The following is a 22,729-nucleotide window of genomic DNA, read 5'->3' as shown; positions in this document are numbered from 1 at the left end:
GTGAGATAAACAATTATTTTTTTATTCTAATGACTCTTAAACATGAAACAAACAGAAAATCTTTGAGTTCATCAAAACGTAAGATTCCCTTCATAAACTGGAGAGGACAATGTATAAAAATCAAGGCACAGCTTTCAATAAAGTCTAATTCCAGTAATTCCCAAGATAAGTGCTAACAATCTTATTTGTTCAAAGCAAGTCCCTGCTGCTCCCATTAAGAATTAGGTCAAGAGGAAATCTGTGCCAGGCAAAGTCTTTTCCACGAGCAGCTAGGGTCATCCCAGAATCCTCTTTCCTGAAGGGAGAGCTCCATAACCAGGGGCCGTGCATGAATCATTAAGGACCCCAATATTGGACAACATTGCTCTCAAAGTCAAAATGCACATAAACCTGGTCACGTTGGGCACTCCAACAGCACACTAATTGAGGTGACAGAGACATGCAGAACCCTTCCAGCTCTTCATCAGTCATGTACACTGAGCTATGTGGTCAGAAACACTGATGAACAGAATTTACTCAAATCCCTTCTCCCAAACGGGGCCCCACATTTTGCAGTGGCCAGAGCTTTCTGTGTGAAGCTAACTAACCTTTGGATAAAATAACATGGCGCTTCGGAGCTCAAGTCTGGGAACCAAACACCGGGATTAGAACTCCAGCTCTGTCTCTCACTAGCCATGTAACAGGAACAAGTTATCCAGCTTGAGTTTGTTTCCCCATAAGCAAAACAGGGCTATAATACATACTCACTGATGGCTCTAAGGATTAAATTAGATATGTATACAGTGCCTGATATATAATAAATTCATAATAAATGGTGTCACCACCATAATAAATTTGTCATCAAATAGGGATTCTGTGAAAAAATTAACTATGTCTGTTTTTTTCATTAATTATAATAAATAGAAATAGTAATCACAACTATTTGGGAGAAGGGATTTGAGTAAATTCTGTTCATCAGTATTTCTGACCACACAACAACTCAGTGTACATGACTGATGAAGAGCTGGAAGGGTTCTGCATGTCTCTATCACCTCAATAATATGCAACAATAAATAATAACAGCTAAATAATATGTAACAATAAATAATAACAGCTATTTGTTGAGTACCATTCTAGAGACTTTGCATATAGCAATTTTTTTCATCTGCACATCGCTTTGAGGTAGGAACTAAAATTACTCCCATGTTATAGATAAAGAAGGTAAAAAGAGGATACATAACTTGCACAAAGCCACACAACCAATAAATGGAAGATCCAGGATTCGAACCGAGGCCGTCCAGCTCCAGAGAGCTTATGCAATTCTGCCACCAAGACCAAACAACTTCAGTATTGTATAACCAGCACATAGCATAAAGCTTGGCAGTTCATTATTTGTTGAAAAAAATAAAAATCAATAAAGTATTACTACCACTTGTGGCTTTATAATCATTAATAACATGTTCTTACCTTTAGGATGTGTGTTGTGTCAGTATCTTAGCCCCTTTTTTCAAAACAAATGTTTCCTGAGCACTTTCATAGCATATGTACCACACACCAGCAATACAGAGGAAAAAATCCTGCTCTCAGTCTAGTAGGGGACAGAAGCAGTAAGATTGGCACTGATATAAGTTCAAAGAACTCATCACTAATTCAGAAATTTTGGAAATTTATATTCAGAAATTACTACTAGTTTGAAAAGCTGACACAGTTTTCTTAGAAACTACCACTGTCATGTTTCAGGAAGTCACACAATGGTCCTCCATGGGAGACACTAAACATCCGTAACATACAAATAGGCACCATGCTTTTTAAAGAAGACTGAATTTTCATTCTCAATGTATTTGCTAGAGGCATATTCGCTCTCTAGCTAAATTCAAGTAACTTGAATAAAAAGCCGAATAAAATAGTACTGGTTATAAATTTCTTCAATATCAAAAATGCAAAACAAATTTCATTTTTCAATTGTCCAGGTTGACCAACTTCCCAGTAGGAAAAAAAAAAAAGGGCGGCTAAAGGATGAGTATAGAGTTAACAGGAAAACAAACACAAGGGACACAAACATGAAAAAATGCTCACCACATTCATAGTAAAAGAAATACAAGCTAGAAGTTCAGAATGGAAAAATCCAAAAGCTTAATCATATAATCATTGAGCATGGCTATGGGAACAGAGACATTCTCATATAATTGCAGGAGGACAGTAAATTGGTACAGACCCAGTGGAAGTCCATTTGCCAACAGTTATCAAAATTCCAAATGTGTACACACTCTACATCAGTAATCCTGCTTGTGGGAATAAATCCTACAGATACACTTGCACATAGGAAATAATTATGTACCCATGATTCACTATAACATTGTTTGTAACAGCAAAAGATCAATGTCCATCAATAGGAGACACTATACTACATTCACAAAACAGAATACTATGCAGCTGTAAAGAAGAAAATGAGAAAGGTTTCCTCATTTTCAGAATTACCTCTAACTTATACTGTTAAGTACGAAAGCAAGATTCAGATAGCACATATGATATACTATCTTATGGGTTGAAAGCAAAGTGTGTGGGAGGTATAAATACTGTGTTCCCCCGAAAATAAGACCTAGCTGAACCATCAGCTTTACTGTGTTTTTTGGAGCAAAAATTAATATAAGAACCAGTATTATATTATATTATATTATATTATATTATATTATATTATATATTATACCCAGTCTTATATTATAGTAAAATAAGACCGGGTCTTATATTAATTTTTGCTCCAAAAGATGCATTAGAGCTGATGGTCCTGCTAGGTCTTATTTTCGGGGAAACATGGAATTTATATACATATGCACACATTTGCCTATATAAGTATAAAGAAAGTAGGGAAGGACATAGAAGAATAAAAACAGTAATTATGGGAAATGGTGGATGACATTAGGTAGATGAGGTACAGAGGTACATATATAGGAGACAAAGTTTTCACTGAGCAGAACTTTGTACAACTGAAGCATTTAAATACTTTATTAAGAGGACCGTATCTATGCATTAAGATATCTAATACATAACATGAACCCAGCTTGGTTGGTCTGCTTCCTCGGAGACAATGCAAATGCGATAAGCCCTGTCACACAGCTCTGGCCGCATAAATGGACAGTGTGGGGGCAAAAGCCTTCCAGGTCAGCAGTAGCATTAAGATAGTGTAAAATAAAATGGATTTCCTGGTATACTATAACGTTTAAGATTGTCGCTACATCCTCAAAGAAATGAACTTCTGCTAGCCTCTAATTGAGCAAGCCTATCCTTGCCCTGTACAGACTGCGCTCCTAAGTAGGAAAAGGAACCCAAGCTTTTAGAGCAGCCAGGTATCTTTTGTAAGAAGTGTATCAATTCTTCATTAGAAAAGTACATGTAAGTCAGACAGAAACAGAAATACCATATGATTTCACTTATATGGGAATATAAAAAAAAAATCAAAATAGAAAACTAGAAACAAATAAATTTCAAAAACACATACAGTTCCTCAGGAAACCTTGCTAGTTTTTTTATTCTTTTTCCTTCAGTATGGAGCTGAAACAATGAGGTGTCTTTTGCTAACAATAATAATGGTACATATGCAGTTAGGCCAAAAAGATTATTCCTATTTTCTGTCGGGAAAGGGGGAACAGGGCACTTGGGAATAGGTTTCTCTGAAAGTTGAGGAACTTTTTAAAAGGAGAGTAGAACAAAATGGGAAGATTCTTATTAAATTTCTAAGCTGGTCATACATAAACATCCCCAAACCTCTGTCAGTAGCTTCTTCCTCATTTACAGGCAAAAGCAGGAACAAAATTGACCCGATAAACACAAGGATGTCACGTTTCCTGTCCACACCTTTTCCCTGCCCCACATCTGCTCCCACATGAAGAGGGTGAAACTTCTGTGCAAATGAGGAACTCAACGTTCCTGGTGCGGTAGTATGCATCCGGTGGCTTCTCCATGAATGTATTTTGTGATTCTGGGAACATTTATTTGGACCACCATCATATAATGTTCTACACAAAAGAAAAATACACTGTGCCGTTTCTCCCAGCAACACCATAACCAGACTCAAAACAGAGCGAAGCCGACACCAACAATCTCTCATGATCATAACAGATGCCACGTTTTCTGAGCTCATCCCACAGTTACTTCTGTATCGGATCCTTCCCCAGCCCCATCATAAAAAGCACTTGGTATCAAGGGGTAATCTACAACCAGTCTAATACTAGTTCTGTGGGAATCAAACTCTAAATTCTTTAGCTCAAAACTAACAGTGATTCAGGAGGCTGTTCCCAAATAAGCTAACGACAAATCCACCAAGGTTAACTGCGCAGGAGAAAGGCAGGGGCTGCAGACGCTGCATTTTAATAGGTCATAAGACAAAAGCTTGTCAAAGTCAATCAACTCCCCATAGTATGACAAGGCCACCAAGCTGAAGCCTACACTGATGTCACACTTTCAAATCCTCTTCTCCGTAAGTAAGCTTTGGAACACTGCAGTCGACAGGCAGACATGGCCTAAACCTTGTCAGAAAATATTAATGCACTCTTTAAATTTTGGCCATTAGCTCTTCTGCCATTTTAAATATTTACAGCACTACCAGAGAGTTATGCCAATGCATAGCATCTGTTCTTAAAATATGAGATCGTAAACTGAATGCCTTTTCTAGCTGAGGTAAGCACATCCAAATGTTGACGCCGAACCTCTGGCTGGTCAGCAGAAGGTATGTAGACTGTTAGCATATGGACCCTCCAAACCTGGCATGAGAAAAGCAACTTTCCCCAGGTGGGAAAGCTGTAACTGCAGTGGAATTACAGACATGCCATTTGGAATGCTTAAAACCTTTTTTCTTTAAAAGTATTTCTACTCTGAGCATTAGTTTAGTTCAAAACTACTTGACTTAGTAAGAGCTTCAAATGACTAGTTTTTAGGTGGTGCTGGCTAGGACAAGTTTTTATTTCAACTGAATATATTTCTTGCTTTGGAGGTAAGATTCTCAAAATTCAAACATCTGTAAACATGATTTGGTAGCGGTTCCTGCTGGGGAATATGCCAGGCATTCAATTTCAGAGTCCACCAAAAAAATCAAGTAAACTCAGTGTCAAAATTTAACCTTTCCTTTTCCAACTTTCATTGTGATCCAGCTGTGATATCAAACTATTTGCCATCAATACATCATATAATGTGTACAGGAGGACTACAGAGGAGATGGGGGAGGGGGACCCTAGGATGGGCTGTCCAAATTATCAGCATCACCTCCACCACTATTATTTATTCCCACACCCAAGTTGCCAATAATTTAAAGAGACAATTCTAGGTTGGGCCTAACAACAGAAAACTTAAACTTCCCAAGTACACATGCACCCCCGAAAAACACCTGGTAATTACTTCAGTGGTAGGAGAACCTTCCCTGCAGTGTCAGCAATAAAGAAGGAACTTGCACAGATCATCTGAAGATCACAGCAGCACTACTTTTCGTTTTGTTAGAAAGTAGCATCAAAACAAGGTTCTTTTTGAAAGCAGGTTTGTTAGACTGGTAGACTGTATCAGGAAAATACATGAAGACAGTATTTTCTAAGTCAGCATCTGGGCAACGGGGTGAGTTTTCACGTGTCTTCAATGTGACAACAGATTGAACATTCAATAAAAGAAGATGCTGAGACCTATTCTTATTCAACCAATAAGGTTGAGTGTGACAACATCAAAACAATATATAATTTTTGAACTGTTAAGGGCCACTAATTTGCAGGTGTTAAAATATGGGAATTCAAATCTCTTCCAGCCATAGTACAACTCCTTTTAATCAATCAAGCTAGCATGAAAATGAAGCATCATATAAATTAATTAAATTCAGATCTGTCATCCTTTAACATGTTACAAAAAAATAACTGAACATTATTAACCTTACAAAGTCTTCACTGTGATTTAGGAATAAGTAACTTTCATAGAGTGTATTTACCACTGAATAAATCAATAGTAAAACAGCAGAACAATATAAAACAAAGCAACCAGCTTCATTATTCTTACATGGCAAACCTGAAAAGGAAATTATGTTGAAGATAACCTGACAAAATTCAACATTTTCCCAGAAAAATGCAAACAAGTGGCCTAAAACTCTGATGACACACACAAAATATTTCTTCTCCCAGGGCCTGGTTCAAATATAACAACATATTCCTTTGCCAATCAGTGTACCTACCCAGATACCATCTACTCCGTTACATTAGCATTTTCCAAATTCTCAACAGCCTGAATACTGACACTCTCAGAGGCAAACTTCCTTCAAAAACAAAACAATCAGGCATGTACCATAAAACCCAACTGCTACAATAGAAATTTACTAAAAATCTCCCCCTTGAAATACATACGCAGTTTTTAAGCACATGGATCCCGCTGACTGGTCTTCAGTGTCAGTAAAGGCTGTGGAAAGCGGATGGAAATCTAGTTTGCAAAAGCTTAATGAGCAAGACCAGCCCCACCCAGGCCCGACCCTGCTGGTGAAAGGCGTGTTCAGTATAAGAGCACAGCTTGATTCCAAGTTACTTCATTCCTCAGCTAGAAAATTCACATGGGTCACAGAAAAAAGGCATCTTCCTGCTGCCTACTCTTCCCACTAAGTGAAGAAAGCTCACGTAAAGAAAAGTTGCAATGACACAACTGTAATTCTATAAAAATATTTATAATTCTACTATTGCTGAGAATTTTTTCTCAGTTTTTGTGGGTATGATTTTTGCTTTGCTTTGGGTCACCTCCCCTCAACTTTGTTTTTATTTTTATCATTTTATTCCCCTCTAAGCAGACACCAAAATGTAATGTATACAAATACTCGTATGGTCCAATTATTTTTATTTATAAACCACTGCAAACTGATATAAACACTTCCAGATATAGAAAAACCTTGCAAATATACAGTCCAGTTTTCACTATTTAAACATATTTATTTTGATTCATTGTATTTAAAAATGGAGGCTCATGTTAAGGTAGATTTATAGGTGCTGTCATATAGTTACAAATCCCTGTTTTATTATGTTGTCAACCTTAAACTTAGAACGCAATCCTATATCCATCTTCATATGAATACAAATAGATTGGGAAACAAAGTAAATGTGAAGTCACTAAAGGAAAATACATACATTTTTTAAGAATCAGGTTAGAGATCTGTGAAACAACTACTCCCCCTCAATTCTACAATACTAACCCCCACTCCCTTTACATTTCCACAACTTAAATTCTGGTTGTTGTTTTGTTTTTCCCAATGTAGATATTTATATTAAGAAATCAGGACAAAGACAGACTCTGGATCTAGGTATGCATTTTTACAACTTCACCCTGATACCACATTGCTCTCCTATGGTGCAGGTCCTAAGTCAATGAATATTATATATTCACATTCACCTACAGCAAAGTCTTTAGGGAAAAAAAAAAAGAAAGAAAGAAAAAAGGTAAATCTTTTTTAATTACAAAGAAAACACTTTATAGCTAAATAAACTAGAAGTCACTTGTACCAACTACCATGTTTCCCCAAAAATAAGACCTAGCCGGACAATCAGCTTTAATGCGTCTTTTAGAGCAAAAATTAATATAAGACCCAGTCTTATTTTACTATAATATAAGACCAGGTCTTATATAATATAAGGCCCGGTATAATATATGATATGATATGATATGATATGATATGATATGATATGATATGATATGATATGATATGATATGATATGATATGATATGATATGACATAGTACCGGGTCTTATATTAATTTTTGCTCCAAAAGACGCATTAGAGTTGATTGTCCAGCTAGGTCATATTTTCGGGGAAACACGGTAGTAGAGAAAGGGTAAGATTTGCTTTATGGGAACTTAGTGAAAATACGTTTCAGTAGCAGCTCGGAAGAGATTAATCTCTGTCAAAAATGAATAAATATAAAACTTTTTTTAAGGCCATTTTAGATCATGAAAGTAAACTTCACTAACCACAAAAACTTTGTAAGTTTTTCAGTAGAGCCAATTTTATTCAACTCAAAGTATCACATTTTATTTAGATTATGTTCTTCCTGCTTTTTAAACGTTAAATGTATTTTTTGATAAATACCACAATGCATGGCAGATTTATTTCAATATATTTACTTGGAAAAATATTGGCTCCAAACCTCTTTCTGAAATGTGTTGCTTCATGGAATCCAAAAGTCTCTGAACTACTGACATAATACTGGATCCAGTGAAGTGGACATTGGTAAATCTCTACAATCCATCCCAGGTATCTTTCACCAGCCCTGTGCCTCCTGCCCTCTTAACTCCCCGACTGCTATGGGCTGAGTTCTGTGCCCCCCTCCAAATTTGTATGTTGAAGCACTAACCCCCCAATATGATGGTATTTGGAGATGGAACCTATGGGAGATAAACAGATTCAGATGAGGTCATAAAGGTGGGGGCCATCATGATGGAATTGGTACCCCGTATAAGATAAGACACCAGACAGCTTGCTCTTTCTCTCTCACCTTGTCATGTGAGGACAAAGAGAGAAGGCAGCCATCTACAAGCCAGGAAGGATGCCCTCACCCAAAACTGACCAGGCTGGCACCTTGATCTTGGACTTCCGGACTCCAGAACTGTGAGAAAATAAATTTGTTGTTTAAGCCACCCAGTCTCCAGTATTTTGTTACAGCAGCCCAAGCAGACTAAGGCACCTACTTTCTTAAGTAAGGAACCCAATGCTACTGCTCGAGCTCCTCTGCTGGCTTCAAATATAAAAGATCCTGATAATAAGCCATCTGAATCTTATGGTCCAAACAAAGGTTAAGAGAATTAAGATAGAGTTTTGCGGCACTCTGATTTGGAAACAGAATAAACCATCAATCCAGTGGATAAAAAGATAACCCAGAGAACTTAAATGAGTTTCCAAAGTCATATATCCAGTAAATGGTATACCCAGAATTTATACCAATTTGGTCTGTCTTCAAAACCAGTGCTACTGGTGTTGGTGGTATAGTGGTGAGCATAGCTGCCTTCCAAAGTCAATGCACTTTTCCATCAATGCTGTATTATCTCTATTTTAATACCCCCGCTTTCCAGATGAATAAACTAAACCCAAAGAAGTGAAATAACTTGCATAAGATTACTCAGTGGGTTACTGGCAGAGAAGTATACAAACCAGGTCCGGTGTCATTTGAATTATTCATTTCTAGTAAGATATTCAAACGCATTAAAATACACAAAATATGCTAGTTGAAACATCCACAAATGTCTTCATACAAAAAGTTGTTAACATTAAGTTATATCTATTACATCTGTCTTGGGTAGATCCCAAATAACCATGTTTTGACACTGTGTCATTATTCCACTAAAAAGGGAAATTTGAAGTTTATCCTCAGAAAACTATTTTTGAAGTATTCAAGGGAATTGGTTGGGGTTAGCATGGGGAGATTTTTCCTATATTTGTATATGTGAGTTTGTGTATAATTAGAATTCTATCTTAAAACCAGTATAATTTCTTGACTTTCTAAAATCGTCCTACCTTCTGTTTTATGGGGACAAAGAATGGAATTAAATAAGATATAAAGGACCTAATAATCTGATGGGTCACTCAGCGCTCCAAAACCAGATTCTGTGCAGAAAATAAAGTTACCAGTGTTGCAGAAAAACAATGAGGAAAACAGTTCCTTTCTGTCTTCCCTTCTTTATTCATCTAACCTGAGAGGCAATCATCAACTGTCATACCAGAAAAAAAGTGCACAGAATTTTCTGACATAACCCTAAAATAACCTTAAAAGTACTCAGAAAAACCTGCTTTTGATCCTACTAATTTTACAGAGAATCCAATCTTCCCATCTACCAATCATCATGCAAGACTATAATACTGTCTGAATGAACACGGAGAAAAGTTTTATGACTCTTCTAATCTGGATGAACTTGAATTGGTCTATAAAATTGTCTAACAGCCCACATTTCACAGAATCATTGCTATCTGATGTCAGCAAGAAGAAGAAAAAACTGCACTAACTTCTCTAAGGCTCTAAATCCAGAAACATTTGCAAAACTGCTAATGAGTCATTTGTCAAGTTTTTTTCCCCACCCCATCTTTAAAAATGTAACGTGAGACTATAGATTTATGAAACTCTGAGAAGGAAACATACTGTACGACCCCGGATTTTTATAGGGGGTTTAGAAAGACAGTGCGGGTGGGTATGGGGAAAGGAAAAAAATAAAGCTGTGGTGGCTGGGAATCTATAATCAAAAAGTTAATGTTTTGAAACCATCTAAAAAGTGTTAGAACAAAGCTCTTAAAAACTCCTTTTTCTTTTATAACTACAAAAGTCAAAAGCATCACTACTAGAGTTACATATTCAGCCCAGTAAAGCAAACCCAGTGTTTAGTTTAAAATGTATTCTTTTCATTCCACATATGTCTAAGGAACTGGTGCTGAGTTCCTCTTTTCCATCAGACACCGTTCCAAGCCCTTACCACACTCCAAGCTTTTTCCTCATACCAGCCCTCAGGGAATTCACAGTCTAGCAGGCAAGACAGACACAAACAAAGAATTACACCACATGCGATAAAGGCTATAACAGAGGCACGGGCAGGGCAAAGCGAAATGGACACCTCCTGTGGGGAGGTCAAGAAGCATTACAGGCTGACAGTGCTCAGGCTCACTCAGCTCTCATGTTAAATGAACAAGTGCTACTACTAATGGGATAACGACACCCACCTTGCCTTAGGGATTAAAGAAATAAAAGCACCTATCACAAAGATGTCACTGGCACTTGTGCAACACCCTACCCAGGACTGAGCAAAATGGGGGTTTTATAAAATATTAACAATTTAGAGCCCAAAGGGATCTCAGCATGCATGTACCTCTAGCCCTGGCCTTTTCCAGATGGAGAACCTGAGGCCAGAAATTAGGTTACTTGTCCAGGTTACACAACAGGTCATTAGTAGAACCCAGGCTGGAGATCAGCTTCTGACTATTAATTCCATCACCTTTCCTTAAGCAGACTGTCTTGCTTGGATGAGAAGAAAAGGGGGGAGACACCGTTTAGGAGAGAACAGGGAATACATGCCCTTTATGGCTGTCCAAGGGCCAGAAGGAACAAAGAGCCCTGAGACAAGGCATCCAGCAGACCTCGAAAGCTCACCAGCTCTGTCCCACCCTCTGAACTAAGTAAAAAACCTATACCCTCCCAATACCCCCAAAATTATGTTTCCAAAAGTAAAGACATCATTGCCAAGAAGTTATCTACTCCCCCAATCTGAAAGAACATTAAATTCATACTCAAACAGTCAGGCTGTATCCCCATACTGCCACTTAGCTAATGAAGTCTGTAAAATGAAGGCACCAGCAGATCACTTGCCTGTGCCATGGAACTGTTTGAGGATTACAGGAGAATCGCCACCATAGCCACTGGTCAAGTGCAAAACGTTAAATGAACATAAGTTTCTATTAAACATAGAATTTCAATGGTCAAAAACTCATCTAGATTTTTTCCCCTAAAAAAGGTTGAATGTATCATCATGTGTAACTTTATTTTTAAAAATCAAACATTAACATATAGTGATGGCCTACCAATTCTATTTATCTGATTAAGCTGGTGCAAAAGTAATTGCGGTTTAAAAGGTTAAAAATAATTGCAAAAACCGCAATTATTTTTCCACCAACCTAATTTTTTTCCCCCTCAATTTGTAAAGGGAAAACTGTTTTCCCCACCCTAATCCACCCTCCATAATTTCCCTTCATTTTCTCTCCTTTCCTTTAAAAGGGCCCCCACTATCCAAGAGGCCCTACTGGAACCATATACACAGCAAGCATGTCAACCAAGGCCCTTGTCAAAGACCATGCTGTATACAGTTGAGCACAGCTTCCACCTGCCGGGGCTGGTAGAAGCCAGGGGAATGTGAGGTGCGTGGAGCAGGCAGTGCAAGGTCACATGTCCTGGGAGGTACAAGCCCACCTGGGGCCGGGCCTCACTTCACCAGCGTCGCCGTCTCCCTTCTGTCAGGTACATGCCATCTGTGTGGTTTGGGCACTTGTTGGAGAACCCAGTATGCTTCCAGCCCTTCACAAGCTTATTAATTCCATGCTTTGGAACTGTAGCTCCATTCATTTCTTTCTGTAGCTTCACCTTTAAAACCTAACTCTCCAAACTTCAATTATAAAAGAAAACCCTAAGTTATTTTCTCAATCCACAGCCCCCACCCATCCAAAAAAATAAAGACTGTCCAACACGAAGCCAGAATATTCACCATTATCTTTGCCTATGAGATCTGGATTTCAATTCTGTATTTTGGGGTTTTGCTATGATCCCGTCATCCAATGAGGAATTGCTCTTTGCTTACTGATAGCTGCTGAGGATAAAGACCTGCGTAAAGCTTACCTCCGGCCGTGCAAGAAGAGCAGTATACTTCAATAAATAACTGTGCTATAAAGAGCATGAGAGCTGGAACACAGGCGTGAACCATTCAACAGCAACTGACTTGATGAGGGAAGAATGCTTCCCAGCATGACATCTGAGCTGACCTTGATGGATAAGAAGGAGCTTACTGGGCCAATTGTCAGAGGGTAGAAGCATACTCCTCACCATGGGAACAGTAAGTGAAGGGCACAGAATCATGAAAGATAAATCTGTTGCAGAGAACGGTAAGTACCTCGTCTGCCTGGAACACAGGGTGGGGGAGTGGAGGAAATGGGACAAGGGAGGCAGCCAAATAATGAGTGATCCGTATGCGAAGCTCAGATGTGTTAATTCTATCCTGTAGGCAATGGAAAATATTAATTTTGTATTTCTGAAGAATTACTTTGGCAGTAATATGAGAACAAGTTACACAATGAAAGAAACGTGGTTAAGATGATGCTGCAGTGAGCCAGGAAACAACATTTAGACGAAGACAGAGCAACAAAGATGCAAAGGAAGAGATGGAGTCAATAAATATTTAGGAGGTAAAATGGACAGGATCTGACAGCGAATTGGATTGTGGAAGTAATGGAGAACAAAGTTCCCAGGTTCCCGGCAGTCAAAGGTCAGATAATCGTACTATTATCCTAGACAGGAATTTCCACATACGAGTTAGGAAACAGGGATGAAAGAAGCACAGGCTTCTACTTTTAATGCATTTGGACTGAAGTAACTGTGTGACATCCAGGTGGAACATCAGGATGTCTGGAGACGTGTGTCTGAACAACAGTCTGAGTTTCCATGGTAAGATTTGGAACTAATTCATCAAGGAGTGTTATTTGAACCTATGAAAGTTGATGATATCCCTTGCAAACAGAGTAGAAAAATGCCCATAAGAAATCCCCACACAGTGAGCAAGGAACTTATAAAGGAGACTGGGAATGTTCATCATAAGAGGGGGAAAAAAGCAGCAAACCAAGAAAAGTACCAGCAAGAGAGAAGAGTGAAGCTGGGAGGAGTGGATGACAGAGCCAAACTACCTGTAAGGTTTTAAAGGTGTCATGAAAAGCTTCCTGGGAACCTCAAAGAGCAAGTTCACTGAGTGGTGGCAGAAAAAGCCAACTGGCTACAAAAAAAAAAAGTTTCAAGAGAGGAGGGTAAGAGATAAGTGTAAATTAATCTCAAGCTTAGCGAAGAAGAAAAGTCTAGAGAAAAGGGAAGTAGTAACTACAATGAAGACAAGGTTGCGGGAAGACATTTATGTATGGGAGATATTTTGGTTGTTTTGCTTGGTCCAGGCTTTGGGTGGGATAGACAAAGGGAGAGGTTCAAGACACAAAGGAGAAAAAGGAAAATGGATGTCAGGTAGTTCAGAAAAGATGGAAGAAAAAGGATCAAAACCACAAGAGAAGGGTTTAATCTGGGACAGCAGGAGGAACGCCTACACCGGAGACCAAAGGGAAGATAACTGGAAATACACATGAGCTGGGAAAGGCAGGGGAGTAAGGAAACTAGGAAGCTGGGAGCGCATCCGAAGCAGTGTTCTCCATCCAAAATAGCTTTCAGAACTTTGGTGCATTGTGTGTGTGTTGGGGGGAGGGGGCCTGAAAAGGGAAATCTGGGGAGAAAATACGGTCAATCTCCTAGGATATATTCAATGATAATTCCCTCAGCATTGATTCAAAACAGATTAAACTGAATAATTTTCAACAAAGTCACTGGTGTTTTAAACTTTTCAAACTCTGTTTGGGATTCCCTACATAATTTATCTTTTAATATAGCAACCTGATTTGTAAATCATTATCTATTAAATTACCCAGAAGAATAGAACCAAATGAATGCCACCTTCACATCACTATACAGGCAGAAAAGAAGTTAAAAAAAAAAAAAAAACTCACTGAAATCACAAGGTTTGGAGAGGGGTGTTTTGTTTTAATCATAGTGTGTGCCAAGGGCTTGGCTAAATGTGTTTTATGAGACACAGTAACTATAATTGTAATTTCTATTCTCAAACTGAGAAGGCTATGTCTCAATAAAATGCCAGTTTAACAGACAAGACAATGAAGACCACCGTCACCACCAGAACCCCATAAGAATATGTGAAAGGTTATAAAACAAAACTCCTTTTATAGAGTTGAATCCTTTCCAGGGTGGGCCTTTAAGATATTCTGACAGTGCACACAAATACTATCTCTGGAACAAAACCAAAAAGGCACAGCTGCAAGACATCTTCCACTGAAGTTGTAACTGACTCGATAGCTGCTCTTCCTTTGAGCAAGAGAGTCTATAAAAGCCAGAAGCAGAGAGATTTTCCCCAACAAACCATTTTCTCCTGATCCAAATTGTAGCTTTTTAATAAAGCTACAATTTTAGCTTTATTAACATGGACAGCATGGCCAGTATAACTTCATAGTAAGTTTGTACAAGAAAATATCAATAAAACTTTTTTAAAAAATACCAATCGATGTATTTCATTAAGAAAAATCCCCAACTGAACCAAAACTATCCTGAAATACATGGAGCTACACATTTTTTAAATTACAATCCATCACCATCACAAACAGGAAATTTGGATTTGCCTTAGCGGAATTGTTTTCCCAAACCTCTAAGGAGTAACAGTGACCAAAATTTTAGATGATTAGTATCAGTATTCTCAATACTGATGTATTTTGAATTTATGATATCTGGATATGTGTAACAGGTAATAATAAAAAGTCAAAAACATTTGAAGTCAATTATGAATAACTCCAACATAAGAAAAACAATTCAGGTAACCAAATCAATGATTTATTTGTGATGCTTTCCCTGCTGTAGTTTTAACTACGTTTCTATAGCAACAGCAACAAATACTCTTAAACAAATATTTCTGCAGCCAACATGAAAACCAATAACCACTTCTCTAGTTCATTTCTATTATGGCTTCCAACAAAAAAAATCAGCCTTCCTCAACTTCATTCTAGAAACTGCAAAACTAAGGCTTAAATGTATAACAGTTGCAGTTAACCACAACTGTCAGATATTCTCAAATTCTTCAGAAGGGAAGTTAATGACAAAGAAGGTATAATTCTGTTACTTCTTTGATTAAAACTCATTCTGAACAACAACAAAAAGACAATAGAGGGAAAGAAAGTAATTACTAACAAATGACTTACTTGGAAAATTATCTAAATTCTAGAGAAACAGAACACTGAAAACTTTGTGCCAAAATAAAAAGAATTCAATATTCTAAAACCAAAAGATAAGCGAATTTCTCTGCGTTTCAGACATGCTTTCAAAATCTCTTTCGTTGGTGCTATTGTTTGGAAGCAAACAAAGTATTTTACTAATAGTAATAAGCCTGCCTATTTAGTGCGCAAGCTTCTGCTGAATGCTTTACAAACATCCTTACTCATGCCTTAAATACTTGCACTGCAAGTATTATCAAGTTCATTCTATACATGAATAAAATGAGGCTCAGGGAAATGCAATAACTTCCCTTAATAAGCACAGAATGGAAAACAGCATATTAGTTAATTGTCAGTCCTGAAGTTAGACAACCCTGAATTTAGATCTTGGCTTAACTCCCTAACAACTAAGTATGAGGTGGATACCTAAGATCTGAATCCAATTCTACTTTATTTGAAATATGTTCTTGACATTACACTGTGATGCTTATGTAACCTGCCAGTTACACTTCAACAAACTCCCCAAGGCAGCTTTTACATAATCTCTCTCCCTTACCCATGCCTCACATTTGCACATGGACTCTACACATTAGGATTTTACTCAACTGTTTCTACTCTAATACAATAAATTTTCTCAAAAATATCTTTTAGAAATACATAAGGAAAACGGTGAAACTCAACTGACAATTCTGGATCTTTCTATCTTTCAAACATATACATGTACATCAACAGATACTTACTTGGCCTTTATTGTTAATGGCTTTCCTTTCTTCATAGCACTGAGGACCATTTGGGGAGACCAGAGAAGTGCAAAGTGGAAAGCAAACCCTGTAACTTGTGGGTTAACTGTAAATGCATTTTTTTAAAGTATATATCTATGGGTACTACTAACACATCTACCAGATTTCCCAGAACAGTTCTGATTTCAAATATTCTGTCCCACTGTCTCCTTACGGAAACTCACACATTCCAGATCACACATAACTTTTTTTTTAAGTGAAATTAACATACCGTATTTCCCTGAAAATAAGACCTAGCCGGACCATCAGCTCTAATGCGTCTTTTGGAGCAAAAATTAATATAAGATCCAGTCTTATTTTAATATAAGACTGGGTCTTATCTAACATAATATAATATAAGACCGGGTTTATATTAATTTTTGCTCCAAAGGACGCATTAGAGCTGATGGTCCGGCTAGGTCTTATTTTCGGGGAAACACGGTAGTCATCAGATTTAGGGGTTTGGGACTAAGAGGTAACTGCAGGATAGAGTGATAAATAGAAGGAACTTGAAAAGGCTTTGAAAGAAAGGGTGGATCGCTGTTGGTGGGAAAAAGAGACGGGACATTCAAGATAGGTGGAACAGTCCGTGGGCAGAGAAAAGCAGCAAGCTACACAAGAGGTTCTGGGAGACATGGGAGAGTGGGAAGTGGTGAATGGCGCAGGGGTTTGACCACTATCACACACAAAGATAAGTTAAGGATAACTTAAGCGGTATTGCTGAAATATGATAGCTGGAAAAATTGCTGAGGACTTTGAAGGTCAGGATAAGGACTTTGGGCTAAAGAAGACAGGTGAGCTCTCCTACTAAAGATTCCCCCACCCCTTTGATGATAGCTTTACTAAGACACCATACAAGTCACCTGCTTAAGTGTACAATTCAGTGGTTTTTAATATAGCCAGTTGGGCAACCATCACCACAATTACAGAACCCCAAAAAGAAACCCCAAACATCCTAACTCATTCTATATGAAGCCGGATACCCAAGCCAAACAAAGTTGTCAAAAAAACAAAACTACAGACCAGTATCACTAATGAATCCAGAGGCAAAAGTCTTCAACAAAATATTGGCAAACCAAATACAACAAGATACTGAAAGGTCTTACACTATGATCAAATGGAATTTATTCTAGGAATACAAGGATGATTCCATGTATGAACATATGAAATTCAATCACTATAATGAATCATGTTAACAGAAGGAAGAGAAAAAAATACATAATAATCTCAATAGACAGAAAAAGCATTTGACAAAATCCAACAACACTTCATGATAAAAAGTACTCAACAAACTAGAAATAGAAGGGAATTTCCTCAACATGATAAAGGGCACCTACAAAAGCCCACAGCTAACATCACATTTAATGGTGAAAGACTGAAAGCTTTCCCCCTATGATCTGGAGCAAGACAGGATATCCCCTCACCACTTTTATCCAGTGTTGTACTTAAAGTTCAAGCCAGGGCAATTCGGCAAGAAAAAGAAATAAAAAGCATCCAGGAAAAAGGAAGGGAAAGAAGAAGTAAACTCTCTATTTTGCAGATAACATGATCATATATATTTTTAAAAATACAGAAAATAAAAAGAGGCTAAAAAGGAGTTCAGCAAAGTTGCAGGATCTGAAATCAATATACAAACTCAGTTGTATTTCTACACATAAACAATAAACAATCCATAAAATAATTCCACTTAGCATCAGAAAGAATAAAATACATAGGAGTAAATTTTAACCAAGAAACCACAAGACTTGTATACTGAAAACTACAAAACACTGTTCAAATAAATGAAATACCTAAATAAATCCATGTTCATTAATTCAAAGACTTAATATTGTTAAGATGGCAATAATCCCCAAATTAACCTTCAAATTTAATGCAATCCCTATCAAAATTCCAACTGCCTTTTTTTTTTGCAGAAATGACAGGCTAATCCTAAAATTCATATAGCACCGCAAGGGACCCCAGATAGCCAAACTAATCCTGAAACAGAAGAACAAAGTGGGAGGATTCACACTTTCTGATTTCAAAACTTACCACAAAGCTAGGGTATTCAAAACAGTATGGCACACAGAGAGATACACAGATTAGTGGAAGAGAAGTGAGAGTCCAGAAATAATCCCATACATCTATAGCCCACTGATTCTGACAAAGGTGCCAAGTCCATTCAATGGGGAAGGAATAGTCTTTTCAACAAACGGTACTAAAGCAACTGAATATTCACATGGGGAAAGAAATGAATCTGAACCCTACCTCACACCACATACAAAAATTAATTCAAAATGGATCAAAGACCTAAAATGTAGGAGCTAAAACTATGAAGCTCTGTGAAGGACAGAGGTGTAAATCTTCATGACTTTGAATTTGGCAACACATTGTTAAATATTGTTAACACCTGAAACAAACGGAACAAAAGAAAAAATAGATGAATTGGAGTTCATCAAAATTTCAAACATTCGTGAGTAAAAGGACACTATCAAGAAAATGAAAAGATATCCCACGGAATGGGAGAAAGTATTTGTGAACCATATTTCCAATAAAGGTAGTTAGTATGCAGAATATAAAAAGCACGACTCAACAACAAAATGACAAACAACTCAATTTAAAAATGGGCAAAGGACTTGAATAAACATTTCTCCAAAGAAGGTATACACAGGAAAAGGTGATCAACATCATTAGTCATTAGCATGGTGACTACAGTTAATAATACTGCATTGTATACTTGAAAATTGTTATAGAGCAGATCTTAAGCATTATTAACAAAATGAAAAAAAAGGCTCACTATGTGAGGTGATGGATGTGCTACCTTCTTTGTGGGAATCATTTCACAATGTATATGTATCTCAAATCATCAGCATGTTGCACATTTTAAATATATTATAATTTTGTCAATTATATCTCATTAAAGCTGGGGGAAATAGGCTCCTGAGGAAGCAGTAATAAAAATGACAAATAAGCGACTGATATTAAATAAATTTCGGAAAAACAATTCCATAGAGGTTGATGTCTAAATAGACAGCAGATAAAGAAGAGACGTAAGAAAAACATAATGCCAAGGTTTCAAGCCCAGAAGACGAGGAGAATCTACAAGATTTTGGAACTTTTAGGCATACTGAATTTGAAGTGATGATGTGCCACCTAAGTTCTTAGGATTATAGAAATCAAGGATCAAGATGGTAACGTGGGAGTCACCCCAAAAGTTAGAATGTCCCTAATTCTAGCATTTGTTACCATTATTCATCTTCTACCGTATTTCCAAAAAAGCAACTATTCTTGAAAGTTTAGGTAACGCAAGTACAGAGAAAAAGTATTGTAAAAGCCAGGATTTCCTTTAAAAAAAAAAAAAAATTGGGATAGATTTGCCTGGCAGGGCATCCAAAGGGGGCTAGAACTGCATAAATGTTTGCATAACAAGAATAGAGTTCCAACGTACTATAAAAACTAAACATGGCAGATGGAATCTACCTACTCACACAGGTACATGTGTTTAATGAGAAAATATTTGGAAGAAAACCCCAGTATCAGGCTCATCCACCAAAAGAACACTGGGTACAAACCAGCTCAGCAGTTTGAGGTAAGTGCTAAGAATGAAGGACAGGAAGCCCAATATCACATCATTCATTCACTCATTAAATAATTATCGAGAGCACGTTAAGTGCCAGACAATTGTGAACACAGATGTGATAACGACCTCTGTGGAGCTTATAACCTGATGGAAGAGAGAGGCAAATAATCAGTTGGGGAGGGGTGAAGTTGTTTAGCGAGTACACAGAAGGTATGCAGGGAGGAGGGGGCACAGTGGAAGGAAGAACCATTGAAAGAAGGCAACCGTGAGGAAGCTATACATAGATTGAGACCTGAGAGTAGAGTATGCCTAGCACATGTAGAAAAGTCTGCAGATGAGAGAACCCTCACACACAGTGAACAGGGAAACACGACTAGTAAGTTAAAAATCTCGAACAGCATGAAACTTATAAGGTAAAAGATACATTAAAAAGTTTGGGTCCTTTCTGAAAAGCAAAGTAGCACCATGAAAGGATTTTAAGCACAAAACTAAAAAACTTTAAAACTACTACTTTGACTATAATATGAAGAACAGATTACAAGCTAGAAAACGACAGAAAAATCAGATACATGTCATTCTATCAGACAAGAAATGATAGCCGTATAATGTTTAAAACAAAGCATTAACAAATGGATGGCCACAGTCTCTGTTCTCTATCCCCAAAAGAGAACTCTGCCTGTATAATTTTAATTTTGAAAACAGACTGACCGATTTACTGTGGAATGGGCTGAGTTACTAGAGTTACTGGAAAAAAGAAAAGAATCGATACATAAAGAACAAAGGAGAGACTCAAGTTGAAGCTGAGAGAGAATTGTTTATTTCGGGGGAGGAGATAGGTTAAAGGGACAGTCTGAGGGTTGTTCTATGCCATGACGAGGAAGAATCAGAAAAATCCATAAATTAATAAAGAGAATTTTTAAAAATCTTGCTGTTATAATGAAACTTCTTGTTTTGACTTTTAGGAGACCAGAGTAAAAATATAAATGGTTTGTCAATTCTTTGTCAATGTTGGGGCTGTGTTTTCTTTAGCTATTTTAACTTTAGCTATCAAAGTTAAAATTGAACCATGAAAGAGCTCAGCTTGACGTATCTGGTTATAGTCTCTGAACATGGAAGGTATCAGTGGAATGAAGTGGATAAATTCAAGAAATAGTCAAGTAGTAGAATGGTAAGAATTCAGGGGCACATGGGAGTTAAGGGAGAGAAAAGGAAAGCAAAGATAAAGAAACCGCTCAAAGATCAAGAGTAATTGTACGTATGGCAAAGCTGTTCAGTGAAATTGTTAACAAGGAAGAAGTAGGGGTTTAGAGGCAAGTTAGTAAGTTCAGTTTAGATTGGAACAATAAAAGAGGAATAACAAATAAATCAATAGTGGGGACAAACTGGAAAAGAAGAAAAAGAAACAACAGATGGGACATGTAGATAGCAAGATGGTACCCAACCACACCAATAATTAGATTAAGTGAAAATGGTCTAAATGTACCTATTAAAAGACAGACATTGTCAGATTGAGTAAAAAAGCAAGACCCAGTTCTATGCTGTGTACAAGAAATCTACTTTAAATATAAGGACTGGGAACAAAACAAGTGGTATGACAAAGTACCGTGTTTCCCTGAAAATAAGACCGGGTCTTATATTACTTTTTGTCCAAAAGAAGTATTAGGGCGTATTTTCAGGGGATATCTTATTTTTCCACGTAAAATAATCTACATTTATTCAAATACAGTCATGTCATCTTCTTCTGGAACATCGTCATAACGTACTAAATGCATCCATCTGGTTGACGATCTTAACTGGGGCTTATTTTCGGGGTAGGTCTTATTTTCAGGGAAACACGGTGATAGACATAATAAATTGTGATGGCAAAGCAAAGAGATGGCTGTAGACAGCAGAAATGAGGTGCTTTGTTTAGTGCAAAAGAAAGGGAGGGAAATCTTGAAAAAGAACTCATAATACTACAAATAAGTGTGTTTGATATACTATGCTTTGGGTATATAAATAAATGTCCTGAAGGTGCTCACAACCTAATTATACAAGTACATTGTAGTTACTAAACTGTACAATCTTGGTTCACAGACTACGACCTGGAAACACCAGTGGCTCTGAACCTAAAATGTCAATTTTATGGCTGTAGCACTCCTTTCCTGCCTTATTTCCTCTTCCCCCTTGTATCAGGTTAGCAACGTGCATCTCCATGGCCGTGACCTCTTCCACACCCAAACAAAACAGGATGGTAGTCATATGAGGAAGCTAAAGAAATCTGTGTGTTACAACAAGTATGCACTTACAGCAGCTTCACAGTTTACCAAGCCTTCACCTCTTTCTAACTGCATTCATATTTAATAAATTCAAGCTAAGAGACTTTCAACATATCTAATTTATGTTTCATAAAATAGAAAGCTCATACTGAGTACCCATACTTTTTGCTTGCCTTCTAATGCTATTATAGCTAATGCTATAATATTTTTGTTCCTTGACTCCCAAAATGCCTATACTCTTTAAAAGAGCAACGTCCAATGTTTTTTGAACTTCATCACATAAAGACATCTACCAGTATTTAAGGTTTGAAATTACGGCCAAAAAGTCTTGATGAACATTTTGAGAGGTCCTGCTAATTACTAATGGAAGGTGAGAACAATATGAAGGTCTATATATGTTTAACATATTACCTTTGTTTTATTCCTCTTTAGAAAGGGATAGTCTTTGGGGGGAAAAAAAGGAGGAAAAATACTTTTTCAAGCTTTTGAGAAGAGTGTGAAAAGTTCACATCCATGGTTATAATTTGTTTCTCTTGGACCTACACATACACCCACCCATTGGCTTCAGAAAAGTGCTTGGACAGAAACCCTAGGACAGTGTGATACT

At 37.3% G+C, this 22,729-nt stretch overlaps 1 protein-coding gene across 21 annotated transcripts in view; it reads right to left on the bottom strand.

The window, feature by feature from the left end:
- The window catches only part of EPB41L2 (erythrocyte membrane protein band 4.1 like 2), a 209,511-nt gene that overhangs the window by 117,166 nt on the left and 69,616 nt on the right, over positions 1-22,729 (bottom strand). For 4 of the 21 annotated variants that reach the window (XM_019729403.3, XM_074333574.2, XM_074333584.2 and 1 more), the window contains exon 1: positions 6,348-6,454. The exons of 16 other annotated variants lie outside the window; for them this stretch is intronic. The gene's annotated coding sequence lies outside the window, so the exon portion shown is untranslated. Of the gene's footprint in view, positions 1-6,347; positions 6,455-8,474; positions 8,587-22,729 lie in introns of those variants that run through there. One more of the 21 variants, XM_074333575.2, reaches the window with a different exon arrangement.

The sequence above is a fragment of the Rhinolophus sinicus genome, chromosome 2 (assembly GCF_057876585.1).
Source record: "Rhinolophus sinicus isolate RSI-liver-muscle chromosome 2, RSI-T2T, whole genome shotgun sequence".
NCBI lineage: Eukaryota > Metazoa > Chordata > Mammalia > Chiroptera > Rhinolophidae > Rhinolophus > Rhinolophus sinicus.
This window is presented reverse-complemented; position numbering and strand designations above follow the sequence as displayed.